The sequence below is a fragment of the Tupaia chinensis genome, unplaced genomic scaffold (assembly GCF_000334495.1).
Source record: "Tupaia chinensis unplaced genomic scaffold, TupChi_1.0 Scaffold000042_1, whole genome shotgun sequence".
Taxonomy (NCBI): Eukaryota; Metazoa; Chordata; class Mammalia; order Scandentia; family Tupaiidae; genus Tupaia; species Tupaia belangeri.
The window spans coordinates 884,773-900,761 of NW_006159497.1; the positions used below are offsets into that span (position 1 = coordinate 884,773).

The following is a 15,989-nucleotide window of genomic DNA, read 5'->3' on the forward strand; positions in this document are numbered from 1 at the left end:
GCAGGAATAGGCCATTATTCATTTAAAAATGAAAGGAATTTATTGAAAGCCTATTTGGGTTGTTCATTGAGTCACTGGAAAAGTGGAGAGCTAGGCTTTAAGGAAAGCCAGGCAGGGTATCCTTGTAGCCTAGTGGTTAAGGGATCGAGATCCCACATGGCTGACTATGGTTCACATCCAGGCTATGTTGGCTTAAAAAATATTCTGGTGCATAAACGTGCATGTTCAAAATCGTGTGGTTGGAGAGAGAGAGGAGAAGAGATTGTAGCATGAGTATGTCCCATTGGGAGATGCTCTCCCCCCCGCCCCCATCTTTCTCTGATGAGTACATATGCTCTCTGACAATTTAAAAAAAGAAAAAAGAAAGCCAGGGAGTTGGGGAGCTAGACAGGCTGTGGCTCAGCCAAAATCATGGCCCAGAAATAGTTTGCTGACATCACTGACACTAACGCCAGCTAGCTCAGCTGACCCGGGACACTGCAGAGACCTCACAGCTGGCTCTGATTACAGAACCAGGCACTGCTGGTGCTACTGATGGTGCAGCAAGGAACTGACGGAGGCAATGAACTTCTGTGGCATGTTCTATGGACTTTCTGACTCCCAGTTCTGGAAAAGACACATCTAACTGGCTGAGTCTGGATCTTGAACCACACTCCAGACCCATGGTTCTCAACAGGGGTGAGTTTGTCTCTACAGCATATTTGACATTCTTAGAGACGGTTTTGGTTGTCACTTCCAGGGGCAGGGTTTCTGCTCAGATCTCATCTGATGAAGGCAAGGATGCTACTCACCATCCTCTAAGCACAAGACAACTTCTTACAACAAAAGATAATCCTGCCTAAAATATCAATAGTGGCCTAGCCTCTTTCAAACAGTTGGTCGCATACTGAATTGCAGTGCTGAAAGTTGCATAGTTCATCACAAACATATTTGAAATATGCCTGGGGATCCAAACCTGTGGTGGGCTTGTGGCTTCCAGCACTGCAGTCTAGTAGGCCATGGACTGTGCCACCAGGAGGAGCCTTCCATAAAGTTTTAAAAGTTCTTCTAAAGCCATTCATTGGGAATTCCATGACTGGTTGGTTGGTCAGACAAATAATACAGTTGGGGCATTAGAAAGGAATTGCAGTTCCAGGTAGAGTGAGCAACTCCATTCTAGGGGCAGCTAACAATAGCTCTCGGGAAAGACCATGAGATCAGAGAGCAATTAGAAGAAACAAAACTCATTAAGTGTATAGTGTAGTTGCTTCTTAACCTGTAACAGACCATACAACTCAGAAACCTCTTACCAGAAAATCATCCCTCAATGAAATTACAGCTCAGACAGCCTGGAAACCCAACAATGGAAGCACTTTTTCAGCTTAGCAAGCCTCTTTGTGTCATTTCAAAATTGCAGCTGACACTTTAATATTTAAACAGAACAGAAGAGATATGGATTATTTATTTTCTTTTACTTTAATTTTACTTCTGTACCAGCTCCCAACTTTTTTTTTTAACTTTAGAACAACAAAGCCCTACATTTTAACGGCAGCTTCTACTCGATTCATCAGGTTGTGAATGTTAAACTGACACTTACAATCCACAAAAATCTTTTTCAATGCTGTTGTCCCATCATCTGCTTCCATACTGCTATGAAATTACACTGAAAATATTTTTTGCTCTGGGCAAAACTAGTCATATAGAATTTGACTATGATCTATATATTTATGGAGGAAAATTAATCTTCAATGCTTCAAACTTTTTATGCCTCATAATTTTATCAAAAATGTCCAAATGCATCATAATGGAGCTGCCAGAGACATGAAAAATGTTCCACTTTCTTTCTAAGATTAAAATAAAAAAAGAGCATGTTCTCAGGATGACTTTTGGAGGCATTGTCTGGTTATTCTGTTTTATGGGCCACTCAGCCACAGTAAGAGAATCTGATGGAAACCTGAAATGTTGCAGGAACTATGTAACAGTCTGTTTGAGATCAGTCTTGAGTAGGCCTACAAGGCAGTCCTATTGGCTTAAGCAATTGCGAAACATTGCCTATCCAGTGCACATTAACATGAGAAAAACTACAGATGTTTTAACAGTCACAGGTGACAGAAAACCAACTCAAAGAAATAAATTTGATTGGCTTGTAGACCAACTCAACTAACTAAGAAAACACAAAGTGTTACTGGCTTCAGACTCACCTACTTTAGCCAAGATTGTAGAGAATGCAATTAGGAATCTATTCTTAAGGTCAGTCTACCTGGAGAGCAGACACAATGTCATGAGCCTTCTCAAACTCATACACTAGAGCTAGTCCCACTCATCATGATGAGACTGAGTCCCCCCTTGGCTTTTGAAGAAAAGTTTCTAAGAAGACTGATTGACTCAGCTCAGGTCATGTGCTCACCTCAGAATCAATGACTGTGATGAATGAGATGGAGCCCTCTGACTTGGTAGCAGAAAGGCAGGGCCTATACCAAGTCTCTGGAATGTGTTTTCCATCAGAGAGACCCATTGCTCCACCAGAAAATATTTGGGCAGGCAAATATAGGCATATACCTGTATATACCCCCAGTGGTGATGAGTTTGGGCAATACAATTTCTGTCGGAAACTCCTTTTGTTTTTTGGAGAGGTTTTTGCTATAGGGTATATGTGCTCATCAGAAAGACAGAGAGAGAAACAGAGACAGAAAGCGAGAAATCACCCCCCAGAGGAGATGGCCACACTGTAATCTCTTCTCCTCCATTCTCTTCTCAGGGTCTTGGGCACGGACATAGTGCTCAGTGTGAGTTTAAGCCACCAGGTCCGGGACTCAAACTGCAGACAACTACATGGGAGTCCAGCGTCATAGCCATTACACAAACTACTGGCCCCTCTATCTGAAACTCACCAAAGTATTAATATTTGGTTCCGGTCTTCATTGAAAATGCCAGAAAGTTGTTTCTTGGGTGGATTTTACATTAAACAGATTTAATATTTCTATCTCTGCACAGAATAAAACTAAAGTTGTTCTTCTAAATTAGGCAATCTTGTTGAAGTTCTCTATCCACCAAGCCTACTAATATACCTGTTATGCAAAACAATATGCAGTTTCCTTGAAACTCAAAATAAAACTACCACATTATCCAGCAATATGGGCATATATCCAAAGGAAAGGGAATCAGTATATTGATGGGTATCTGCACCCCAGTTCTTAGTGCAGTACTTTTCATAATAGCTAAGATTCAGAATCAATCTACACATGTCCATCAATAGACAAGTGGATGAAGAAAATGTAGTATATATACACAATGGAGTACTAGTCAGCCATTAGGAATGAATGAATGAAATCCTGTCATTTGAAGTAACATGATGAACCTGGAAGATTTATGTTAAGGGAAATAAGCTAGCCACAGAAGGAGAAATACCACATGCTCTTACTCATATATAGAAATTGAAAAAGGCTGACCTTGTAAGAGTTGAAGAATGACTTAGAGGCTGTGAGAGTAGAGAGGAAAGTAGATGGACAGGTGGTGGTAAACAAGAACAAAATCACACATAGATAAGAATAAGTTGTAGTGTCATAAAGTAAATAGGGTCACTATAGTTAACAACAATTTACTGTTTATCGCAGGGTAGCTCAGAAAGAGGATTTTGTGTTCCTACAAAATACAAAACACAAAAAATGACCCCCAAAAAATAGAGAGTCAAGGTATTTATGGGACACAGAAATGGATTGTCTGTTGATGACAATGTGTATACTATTGTCAACTGGAATTGGAAATACATTTCTACTAGTATGCAATGTATTTATGTTGGAAAATTCACTTTGCAAGCTAAGCGATGTATAGTGATTGAATATATAAAATAAATTAAAATAAATTATATTAAAAATAAATTAAAATAAAATAAATTAAAATAAAATATATTAAAAAAATTTAAAAACACAAAAGAAGAAACACATGTATTTGTACATTTGCCAGTTTATACAGGCAGACATCAGTCATACCACTGTTCTTTTATCTTTAGAAGTTTTTTCTATAGGTTGTGTGCACTTGCTGGAAAGAGAGACAGAAAGTGAGAAATCATCCCCCAGGGCAGATGGCCATGCCACAATGCCTTCTCCTCCATTTTTCTCTCGGGATCTTGGGCATGCATTCATGTGTGCCCCACCCGAGTTTAAGCTGCTAGGTCTGGGACTGGAACCGCAGCTGACTATGTGGGAGTCCAGTCATGTAACCATTACACCATCTGCTGGTCCTACTCATACCACCATTCTAAAGACAGTGCCTGGATCACCTAAGGAATGAAGAACTTGCTGGGATGAACTCATGGAGTTCACATCACTGCTCAAGAGGCTGCAGCTCCCTTGCTGCTCCACATCCATTCATTTCTGAACTATGTCCCACCCTCTGGGATAATGATGCACTTGTCAATCAAGCTGTCTGCTTTACTGTCTCAGGTGTGAGCACATAAGCCAGGGTAGCTAGATCTTTCAGGGGCAGGGGTTGATATGAACACTGAAGTAAAGTGCTTCTTCCGGAAATTCCCTGGAAGCAGCCACTTTAAGTGCCATAGGATCCTAGCTTGCTAGGGTCATTTCTAATTATGTGGGAGGATGGACCCATCTGGAATAAAGCCAAGAGCCCAGAGATGAAGGGAGGCATGGAGTCTAGGGAATCTCATGTAACCCCTAGATTCAGCTGGGCTTGAGGCCAGTCCGCCTCCAGACTTCCCAACATGTGCCCTAATGATTTACTCCTTCCACCATGGTAAGCTGATTTGAATTGGATTTTGTCTCTCCCAGAGCTAGAAATGCCCTATTACAGTAATCTCTAGTAGCCTAAGCATTTGCACGTTTTTGCCGATGGTCAGAGAGTTCACTATTAGACATGGAGCTTGTTACTACACAGAGATTCAATTATTATACAGGAATCCAAATGTTACATAGAATCCGAGTCAGTTATTATATAGAGAGGTCATTATTACATTAGAGTCAATTATTGCTGTGGATCAGTGGTCACACAGGGAGTCGATTATTACACCAGAGTCAATTATTGCTCTCAATCAGGGATCACACAGGGAGTTTATCACACCCTGAGTCCACGATTACACAGCATCCATTAGTACACTAGAATCAACTATTACACTGAATTATTACCTTGAGATTTAATTACTATAATGTGCCATTTATTACACAGAATCAATTATTGCTATTTTTACAGTAAGAGCCAGTTATTACAAAGTATGTTATTATTACTCAGGTAGTCAAATAGAGAGTCAAATGTTATGTTCAAAGTCAGTTATTATACAGAAATTACAATGATCTGTTATCACACACGGTTCCAATACATTTGAAAAGCCTGATGTTTATTTAGATTGACCACCATGTCACAAACTTCTAACTTAGGATTCTGGTCATCTATGATAATAGGCTATTAGAAACGGTAGCCACTAGTCACGTGTAGCTATTTAAGTTAATCACAGTTTCATAAAAGTTGAAAAATTTCAAAAACATTCAAAGACAAAATCCAATTCAAATCAGCTTACCATGGTGGAAGGAGTAAATCATTAGGGCACATGCTGGGAAGTCTGGGGGCGGACTAGCCTCAAGCCCAGCTGAATCTAGGGGTTACATGAGATTCCCTGGACTCCATGCCTCTCTTCATCTCTGGGCTCTTGGCTTCATTCCAGATGGATCTATCCCCCCATAATTAGAAATGACCCTAGTAAGCCAGGACCCTGTGGCACTATCTAGTTCCAGAGAATTTCTGGAAGAAACACTTTACTTTCAGTATTCATACCAATAATAGGCTATTATTGCTTCTAATAAAGAGATTTCACAGTACCCAGAGAGGAGGGCGGTGTCCAGGAACCAGTCGTAGAGATTGTCTCCAAGAATTCAAAAGTCCACCAGAAGGTCTGGTCTTGCAACGTATTATTCATTGGGAGAAAGCAGGAAAATGAATAAAAGGAGCAAATATTATATCCTTAGCCACACAAAACATAGACTTGTGGGTGCAAGTATCTCATCTCCCATAAACACATATGGATAGGTGATACAGACATACAAACGGATATACACACACGCTTACATATGAAACAAATCTTTTAAAATATAAATATGATTTATGCAGCTCTCACCCTAAGACAGACATCGTGTGAGACCATTTACAAATATCGCTTTACAAGACTGTATAGTGATCAGTCTTGCAGACTCCATGGAAAATTCCATAGAACTCTCAGCAGTGGTGGTGAATATTCTCTGATCCTCATTGACTGACTGTGGCTACCGAGTCTTTGCAGTGTTCCTATTGGTATTGGCGAGCTGAATTTTGAACTTTTATGAAACTGTGATTAACTTAAATAGTTACATGTGACTAGTGGCTACCGTATCGAAACACAGTTCTCCGGCCTGTCTACCTGAGTTTGAGTGTCAGCATGAGCATTGATGACCTAAATCACCTTGACAAATTGCTTCATTTTTCTGTGCCTCCATTTTCTTCCCTCCCCCTAAGATAGAGTGTTCATAGTCCCTACCTTATATAATATGTCTCTTTTGCCTGTAGAAGGCAATGATGTTTTCTCACCGTTTAATGGAAATACTGATTGTATTAGTTTTCTAGGGCTACCATAAGAAATAACAACCAACTTGCTGGTTTAAAACAAGAAAAATTGGGACCAGCAACTGGTGTAATGGCTATGTCACTGGACTCCCATGTAGTTAACTGTGGTTTGAGTCCCACATCGGGTGGCTTAAACTCACGCCGTGCGCGTGTGTATGGATGCCCAAGATCCCGAGAGGAGAATGGAGAAGGGATTGCGGTATGGCCATCCTCCCCTGGGGGTGGGGTGGGGGTGGTGGTGGTGATTTCTCGCTTTCTATATCTCCATTTCTCTCTGTCTTTCTGGTGAGTGCATGCACCTTATAGCAAAAACCTCTCAAAAAAAAAAAAAAAAAAAAAAAAAAAGAAAAATCTATTATCCCACAAAAAAGGAAACCTGGAGTCAGAAATCAAAATGGATTCCTTTTGAAAACTCTGGGGAGAGAATCTGTCCCTTGCCTGTCTCTAGCGGCTGTTAGTCCTGCTTGGTGTTCCCTGGCTCATAGAAGGGATCTCTCAGTCTCTGCTCTGTCTTCACATCACCTTCTCTTCATGTCTCTGTTTCCAAGCTTTATTCTATTAGAAATTGCTTTCATGGAATGTATAAAACCCTTGTCTATATCCTGTGTCTCAAATCTTAAATCTTCCCTTATAAGGGCCTATATGTATTATAAGGCCTGCTCCTTGAGATCCTTAACTTAATTACATCTGCCAAGATCCTTCAAAGAAGGCCAAATTTAAAGGTCTCAGGGATTAGGACTTAATTATTTATCTCTTTATGCATTTGTTGATTTTGGTGTCAATATTCAACCCACTACGTGGATAGTTTTTATTTTTGTGATTTTTGCCTTCATCTATTTCACAGTCTTTTCAATGAAAAAAATGCTTTGTAAAAAAGTACATACATGTATAAAGCCTGCCCACTCCTCTTATGTAACTTCTCATCTCTAAAAGCCCTGAAGGACCCACGTTTCTGCTTGTGGCAGGATATGTAAATCCATAGTAATTATTATCTTGATGAAACGAGAACATGATAAGTCTTAATACAATTGCAAGCTCTGAAACCAAGGGCTGATTTTAAGCAGTAGATGACATTAACCTGTGCTCCCATGAGTACATTAGGATTTTCAAAATATAGCACTTCCTCTTTGTACTGCTTGCATACAAATGGGACTCAATTTATTGCAAATGGTATTCCTGAGCACAACGCCTGTGACATAATTAAGAAATGTATTCAGCCTATTACTAATTTAACACTGTTCAGGGTGCTTATCCAAAAGCCTTGTGTTGCCCCACAGTGTCACCACCAGATTTATGCATTGTAAATACAAATATATTTTATTCATAGTGGATTCTTGCAACTTCAATTATGCAATAAGTATTTATTTGGAATTCATTCTTTTCCACCCATTTGATAGCCATCATTAATTCATGTGAAACTGATTAAGCCTGTTGTAAAGCTCTGGCAAACACCTTAGAAGACAAACTCAATTTGTAAGGACAAAGCAGTTGTCACGATTATTTCAAATGAAGAAAAAATAGCCCCTGGACTCAGTAACTTCAAGGTTTGTGCTTAGCAGAATGGGAAAGTAGAGGAAGTAATCCACTTAATATTTTTTGTTAATATCCTTCTCCTCTCCAGTCCTGGGTGTCCAGTTGGCCTCTTTAATAGGTCCCTCACAAGCTCTTGATTCATGTCTTCCTCAGTTTCTTAAATGGAACCACCATTCTTTCACTTTCTTGCACAAATTTAGGACTCATTCAGACTACCATCTTTTAGCCCGTACAGATCAGTAGGTGCCTTGACTCAGTCTCCTACCTACAATGGTCTTCAAAAAGTTCACGGAAAATGCCTATTATGAAAAGTCTACTCAATAATTTAAAAATGTGTTGCATAATAAACATGTACTTCAATTCCACTTTTCCACAGAGTTTTTTAAGTTAGTAAAATATGACTAAAATTATCTAAAATTTTGTCACTTCTCACAAGGGTGACCACTATGTCCAGGGTTGTCTGAGATGCTCTCAATTTTAGTAATGGAAGCTCCTCATCTCAGGAATCCTTTTCATCTTTAGAGGACAGAAACCTCTGGTTACCCTCCTTGTGACCGCCTTCCCTTCTACCTCCACATTCATGGTCACTTATCCTCTCAACCACTGGGGTAGCATCTGATTCTACTTCTCCACCATGCAGGGGAGTTTCTGTATATACTAGAATATCCTCTTGCTTAAAACTCCGTATTAAGGACCAGATTCCCACATGGTCAACTGTGGTTCGAGTCTCAGATCTGGTGGCTTAAAGCTCACGTTGAGTTAATGCGCATGTGCACTCAAAATCCTGAGAGGAAAATGGAAGAGAAGGGATTGCGGTGTGATCATCCCCTGGGGTGGGTGTGATTTCTCTCCCTCTGTTTCTCTACCAAGTGCATACACTCTATAGCAAAAATCTTTCCCCCAAAAAACTTCTCCATTAGATTAAACTTTTTATCTTAACATACAATGCCATATTGTCTTAGTTTCTCTTGTCTCCTCTACCAAGTGACCTCAATCCTCATCTATTATCTTACAATTCTAAAGACTGGATGTCCAAAATCAGCTTTACTGGTCTAAGGTCAATGTGTTGGCAGGACTGAGTCCTTTGGGAAGCCTAGAGAAGAATCTACCTCTTTCAGACTTCTTATTCCTTGGCTCCAGCCCCGTGTCACGTAGCCTTTCATCCCTTTGTTCTGGAGTCACATTGCCTTCGCTCTCTGTCTCATCATCCCACCTCTTACAAAGACGTTCAGAGGAACCTCTGTGATTACATTGGGCTCAGAGATAACCTAGGATAGTCTTACTATCTGAAATATATATATATATCATATATATGTTCCTGATCACCCAATATATATCCACATTTAATCATTGTACATTGTTTTTTAAGAAAGATTTTGCAATAGGGCGTGTGCACTTGCCCCAGAGATAGAGAGAGACAACAAGACAGAAAGTGAGAAATCACACACACCCCCCACCAGGGGGGATGGCTATTCTCCGTTCTCCTCTTGGGATTTTGGGCATGCACACACACGTGTCTGACATGACTTGTAAGCCACTGGATCCATGACTCAAACTGCAGTTGGCTATGTGAGAATCCAGTCGTGTAACCATTATGCCATCTGCTGGTCCCTCATTGTGCATCTTCATGGTGTATAATAAGATGTCTCAAAGCATGCAAGTTCTTTAACTTGATCACACCTGCAAAGTTCTTTTCACCATGTGTTATGGTTTGAATGTGTCCCCTCAAAATTCACATGTTGAGATTTATTCCTATCATGACAATATTAATAGGGTAGACACTTGTTCTGATTATAGTATTCAGAAAAGAGGACTTTGAGAAGTGATTCAAATTAAATAAGGTCATTAGGACAGGGCCTCCATGACTAAATTCTGATGGCTTTAGAAAAGGGAGAGAGGTGAAAACTGATGCTAAAACACAGGCCCCCTGCTCTTGCTCTCTCTCTCTCTCCATGTGATATTCTGAGCTGTCTCAGGATTCTGCAGAATCCCTACAAAAAGACCTTCACCAGATATAGCCCCCTGTCCTTAGACTTCCAACACCATGAGCCAAGTAAACCTCTATTACTTTTTCATTATTTTTGAGAGTTTTCTGTTGTTGTTATAAGACACATATGCTTGCCAGAGAGACAGAGAGAGATGTGAGAAATCACCCCCCCAGGGGGGATGGTCTCACCTCAATGCCTTTTCCTCAATTCTCCCCTCAGGATTTCAGGCATGCATGCACATGAGCCCTGCATGAGCTTCAAGCCACTGGGTCCAGGATTCTAACCACAATTGGCCATACGGGAATCCAGTGTTGTAACCACTACACCATATGCTGGCCCTAAACTTCTGTTCTTTATAAATTATTCTGGGGTATCCAGTTATCAGTGAAATAAAAATTAAAATCAGACACCATAAAGGTAAAATATTCACTGGGCTGGGAATAGGGCATGGTCACCTTTGGAGAGGGAACATTTGTTGGCCTACCACACCTGTATCATTTGATCTCTGTTTTCATTTGGAGGTTCTTAAGTGATGCCACTGGTGGATTCACACAGCACAGCTCCCCCTTGACCTCAGCTGGCTTCCTTCCCAAATCTTTGAACATGCTACATTCCTTCACAGTTTAGGATTTTTGCACTTGATGTCCTCTGCCTGAATTCATTGCTTCCAGGAATTCAGAATATTGGTTCTATCTCATTATTTAAATCTCCAGCTCAACTGTCATAATTCAGAGAGACCCTCTTTAGATTATGCCACCCCTTGCTCACCCCACACACCATATTTCACCATATTTCATTGCATTATTTAGGATACCTTTGATATAAGTAGGGATGATTAAATTCAAACCAATTTTGAAAATAAAGATGTATTATTTCACATAAGAGAGGTACATGTCTCTGCAGCTCGTAAATACAGCTCAGTGATGTCTCCAGAAACCCAGATATATCTCATCAGTCTGTTCCTCCTCCTGGCCATAAAAAGGCTGTGTGACTCTGGGTGTCATGTCATATACAAATGCAACAAAGCCCATGAGAGGACTAAGCCACTGCTCCTATGATCATTTTATTTGGAGATCAAAGAAACTTTTTAGATAAGCCCACCCCTGACCACAGACTTTGCTTCACTGGTCCTTGTTCAGAACTGGATCGCCTGCCTTCTCTAAACCAACCACTGCTAAAGTGGATTGCTAAGGTGGATGGGATTACCATAACTGGATCCTAATCGGAGTGCTTGCACCTGGCCATGGGATGTCCAAACAATCGAAATGTGGAAGTAGATGAGAGAGAGTAATCCACCCATTTTTCACACCAACTCTCTATTTGAATTTCTTCATTGTGCCTATCAGTTTTAGTAATAACCCTATTTTGTGTATTGCTTAAGTTTTTCTATTAAAATATAAGGTTGATAAGAAAAGATACTTTATTTCATACCATGCTATTCTCATCCCTGTGCACCGTGTCTGACACATAAAAAAATGCAAACTGCCTCTTATTTGTTGAAAGAATCTTGTTTTCTAATAACTCTTATCTCAGTTGGACTTCCATTCTTCTACCATTTTTTCCTTGCATAATCCAGCAAACGCCTTCCAATCACTGTGATGTGTAGGTGTGGTGCTATTAAGTAGAAAGAGAGCAGTGAACAAGGTAGACATTGTTTCCAGAAGCTCTCTCAGTCTAAAGGGAGATAAGGCAAATGGAGGCAATATTAAAGTAAGTCATGATTTTTCACTCTGCTACACACCTGAGAATTAGGCCTGACAGTTCCATGCAGAGTGGTTTTCTTTGGCACAGATTCTCAGACTTCATAGTGCATTAACATTGCCTGGATTGCTGGTGGAAAATGCAGCGACTCCTGTGTGTGGTAAGTCAAAGTTCTCCATGGAAAATCTCATCCCTGTATGATGACCAAGGATTTCAATTCAAGAATTCTGAATAGAAATTCCTTTATGAGATCACCCAGAGTGGAACAGCTGTAATGCAAAGCTTCAGGATTCTAAGCCATGTTAGAAGGTCCCAGATTTGTTTATTTGTGTTCTGAGGGCTCCCTGTGTATGCCAGATGCTAATGATCTGGGTGGGTGAGGCTGGGGAAGGATTGCAGCATCAAGACCCTAAAACAAATAAACTAAAATCTTTTAGATGGTAGTGCCTTTCTCTCTCTCTCTCTCTTTCTCTCTTTCTTTCTCTCTCTCTCTCTCTCCTTCTCACTTGTCTCCCTTGCTCAGGGAAGGAATAAATAAGATAAACTAAAATTGGAGCAAGCAGTCAGTGTAGCAGTTAAGGTACTGGACTCCCACATGGCCAACCATGATTTGAATCCCAGATCTAGCAGTTAGAAAATCACGCAGGGTACATGAGCGTGCATGCCCAAAATCCCAGGAGGAGAAGGCACTGTGGTGTGGCCATACTCCCTGGGAGGTGATTTCTTGCTTTCCCTCTCGCTGTCTCTCTCTTTTTTTCTCTCTGGTGAGGACACTCATGTTATAGCAAAAACCTAAACAACAACAAACTAAAATATGCCTATTTACCTCTTTGCTTAGCAAGTTTAGTACAGTTTTTATTTTTCAACTCTGGTTGCACAGGGATCCAGTGTGTGTATGTGTGTAACAAGAGTAAATAAATCAGGATCCCTTAATAGACAATAGATCTAACCATGGAGATCTTTAAAGCTCTGAGTAATTCTACTGCACAGACAGGGCTGAAACCACCATCTGAGATAATTCACTTCACTGGTTGAGTATCAGCTTTCAAAACTTAAATGTGTAAGATGCCATCTTTACAGCATCAATTGTGTGAGTTAACTGAAGGTAAATAGGGAAAACGGGTCATGAGTTCTTAGACTGTGGAGGCTCGAGTAAGATTTCCTTGGTTGAAATCCTGGTTCTGAATCTTGGTGTAACTGGGTGCAAGCCATTTAATCTTCCTGGATTTACTTCCTCCTATAAGTAGTAACAAGAAAATCTGTTTCTTAGGGTGTTTGCATGAAATAAATGAGATATTCCATGTTTGATATGGTGATTGGCCCATGGGATGCATAAATGAAGGATATTGTGAACTGTGAACTATTCAATACATAGCCAATATACTGTCTTTTTGACTGGGATTTTTCAGGTGATAAATACAATGATTTCATTCACATCAAGGTGTTAATACCTAGTAAAGCCAAAAGTAGAATTCCTCAGGGCAGATGTCGAATTGTACAAACATATGGATGCATGTATATCTGTGTTTCCTGGAGCAATTGACTTTGACAAAGGGTCAATTAAATCTAATAGAATTTGCAGATTTGCAACTTAATCAGTGATCTGTGAGGAAGATTCTTTGGGGCCAAGAGACCCTCTCCAGACCTATAAAGACAATATTTAAAAAAATATATGTAGCAGTTAGAGTTATCAGAATCTTTTCACTTGAATTTCCTCACTGGATTTGTGTTCCTTTTGAGAAAGTCCAAACAGCTAATGAATGGATTTCTCAGACAAGAAATGCTTACACCAAAGATAGAAATCTATGGAAAGTGGACTCTTTTTTTTTTTTTTTTTTTTTGAGGACCATGAAGAGGGATTTCAATTGGTGTTTTCGACTTCTGCCCTTTCCCTAATCTCAGCTAAAATTTTCTGTAGAAGAGGCAAAGAAGGCTAATGGATAAGAGATAGTAGCCTATGCTATTGAAGGATAAAATGGAAGAGACTGAGGAAGAGATTATTTTATCTTGTTTTTCGTTGTTGTTTATAAAGCAAAAATTATAGGATGTTTACCTTATTTCATTTTTGGTTTTTGCCACAGGGCAAATGTGCTCATAAGAGAGACAGAGAGAGATAATGAGAGGGAAAGTAAAAAATCACCCTCTTGGGGGAGATGGTCATGCTACAATCCCTTCTCCTCCATTGTTCCCCTGGTATTTTGAGCATGCATACACATGTGTCCTGCATGATTTCCAAGCTATCAGGTCCAGGATTTGAACAGCTGTTAAGGGAGAACTTTACATTCTTTTGTCTATTAAATGTTTCTTTCCTTTGCCCCTCCCAACCACCCTCTTCCACTCACTCTCTATCCCCTCCCCTTAGTGTCTCTGGCATCTACACTTGTCCTCTCTACTATGGAATATTATTTAGCCATAAGAAACAATGAGATCCTATCGTTCAACTCAAAATGGATGAGCATAGAAGATTTAGTGTTAAGCGAAGTTAGCCAGACTTTGAAAAATACGCACTATAAATCCCCGCTTAATATGTACTGACTGTCTGAATTACATGACAAAAATTGAAAGAGGAAGGGATGATTTTAGATGAGGCAATTCAGAAGGTCATTCTGAGATGACACTAGGATAGAGAAATAAATAAAATACAAGAATAATCAGATGCCCTGAAAAGGGAGCATTCCAGCTAGTGGGGCTTGCACAGGAAATCACTTGAATCCAGGTTCCAGAACAAAAATGGTAAGGAAACTATAAAATGACACTTAGTAAATAACAATGGGTTTGATAACTATAAATTTAATGGCCAATAGTGCTCACAAAGAAAAGCAAGTATCCTTCTCTTGTCAGATGCCACCCCTTTCTGAAATGCAGCATCACAGGCTAGGCTTGCTGTGGATGTGTTTCAAAGGAGGCTGTTTGACTGATCATCAAAGCAAGTGGTTGGAGCACTCTTCCCAGGAAAAGGAGGTGAGAGACAGCCAGCCCTTGGGTTCTCGGCTGCCATCTCCCCAAACTGTTGGCCTCATCCCATTTGAAGATGGCTCACTGGCAAACTCTCTTATCATGAAGCACAGACAATGACAGCTGCCAAATCTGCCAGCTTCTCTGAAGTATTGTCCAAAGCCCACTCTCCCCCAGGACCACAAATCTCCTTCTGGGAGAAATTATCTTGAGCTGTTCTTAGAACAAGCTGGCTCACTCCTGAATGCCTCTCTTCTTTACACATGCACTTCGTAAACTCTTACCTGACCAGCTCAAATGCTACTTTCATGGGGGATTCTGCCCTGACTAAATAGACAGTATCAAGTCCCCCTGTTATAAACCTCTGGAGTGCCTTAAGTGCCTGCCGATGTACAGTTTACAAGATCATGCAGTGCATACTTAGCTTATAGCTTCTATAAAGTCCATGTCGTATTGTTAAAGGAAAAATATTTAAAGCTGTAGTATCTTGATTTGCTAGCAAATGTAACATGAGCCTATGTAAAACATGTCATTTAACCCTTTAACTAATGCAGGAACTTATAAGATGTCACAAATGTTTCAAAGAATTCAAAGGGCAGATAAACATTATGTAAGCATTAGGTATGTGGATAATAATTTGCAAATACAAGTAAAGCTGGCAAACTGGTCAATAGCCACAGGGTAAGAATCAATTGCATTTCTATGGACAAGAATCATTCACATTATTGCCAGTTTTGTATAATGTAGAGAGTTGTAACAGAGCTCAAAGACAGGGAGAGGTTGAACTTCTGCAGAACAGACTGCTAGATGAGGTATCTACTCATCTTTTTGGTTCATGTCAGAATGTTTCCAATTTTCCCCAATTTTTCTTCATTGTAGTCTTCCAACTGCTTTGCAGAGTACTCACAACGTAGCAGATATTCTGAATATTTATTAAGGGAAAGAAAATTTTGTGAATATATTTACTGAAAGAAAATATAGTTTGTAGCTAGTAGGGTAGTTCTCAGTTTTATCCTGTGTAAACTGAACCTTAGGGGCCATGTCTATGCATGCCTAATGAATAGATGGAGCCAATCCACCAAGATCTTTGGAGAAAACTTATTCTAAAAGATTTTGGGTCAGTAACAATCTCATTCATTAGAAGAGAGAACACAGGGACCAGCAGTTAGCGTAATGGCTATGTCACTGGACTTCCATGTAGTCAACCGCGATCTGCGTCTCCGACCT

General features: G+C 40.0%; 1 long non-coding RNA gene across 2 annotated transcripts in view; it reads right to left on the reverse strand.

Moving 5' to 3' along the window:
- LOC102493582 (uncharacterized) overlaps window positions 1–11,991 on the reverse strand; it is an 18,656-nt gene extending 6,665 nt beyond the window's left edge. For both annotated transcript variants that reach the window (XR_003549878.1, XR_333304.1), the window contains exons 1-2: window positions 11,848–11,991; window positions 5,809–5,886 (exon numbers count right to left, since the gene is read on the reverse strand). This is a non-coding gene — a long non-coding RNA (uncharacterized LOC102493582). The remainder of the gene's footprint in view (window positions 1–5,808; window positions 5,887–11,847) is intronic.
- Between the last annotated feature and the right edge of the window lie 3,998 nt (window positions 11,992–15,989).